Below are 655 nucleotides of genomic sequence, written 5' to 3'. Positions count from 1 at the left end.
CCTGCGGCCAACTGAAGCTGATTTTAGTGGCTGAAGACTCGAATTTATGAGTTCTTGTTAGATAAACCATGTACCCGTTTGATGTCTGAGGTTTGGTTTTAGCAGCACGAATGAAAGTCCAAATCTGAGTTTACATGAAACATCTTTGATTAAAATACTGATGGTTGTGTAAAACAGACACGTGACACGTAAGACTGAAAGGTGCAACCTCAACCCAGAACACATGAAGCAGCTGATGGAGAATGACACCTGCGCAGAGAAACGACGAGCGGCAGCGGAAAGCCTCAGAGATGGAGCAGCTGCTGCAGGAGGAGTACTTTAACCTGTGCAGTACTTTAACTTGGAGTACTTTAACCTGTGCAGTACTTTAACCTGGAGTAGTTTAACCTGAACTTGAAGAAAGTGTCTTTCCTCAGGGTGCTGCATCACGTGATCCAGGGAAATACCTGCCCAGGTAATAAAACACTGTTGCTGGTTATCTGTTTATGAGCGCCGATCAAACTCCATTGGCAGGTTGAAAATGGAGTGAGCGGCTGCTCACTGGAGCCTAGTTAAAGGGCAAAGCTGCAGGTAGCAGTGCTTGTGGACCTCTGGACCTTCGGACTTCTGTCGTGGCTGTGTCATTCTTCTTCTGTGGTTATAATCCACCCTTGGT

This window comes from Oreochromis aureus, linkage group 20 (assembly GCF_013358895.1).
Source record: "Oreochromis aureus strain Israel breed Guangdong linkage group 20, ZZ_aureus, whole genome shotgun sequence".
In the NCBI taxonomy this organism is placed as follows: Eukaryota; Metazoa; Chordata; class Actinopteri; order Cichliformes; family Cichlidae; genus Oreochromis; species Oreochromis aureus.
This window is presented reverse-complemented; position numbering follows the sequence as displayed.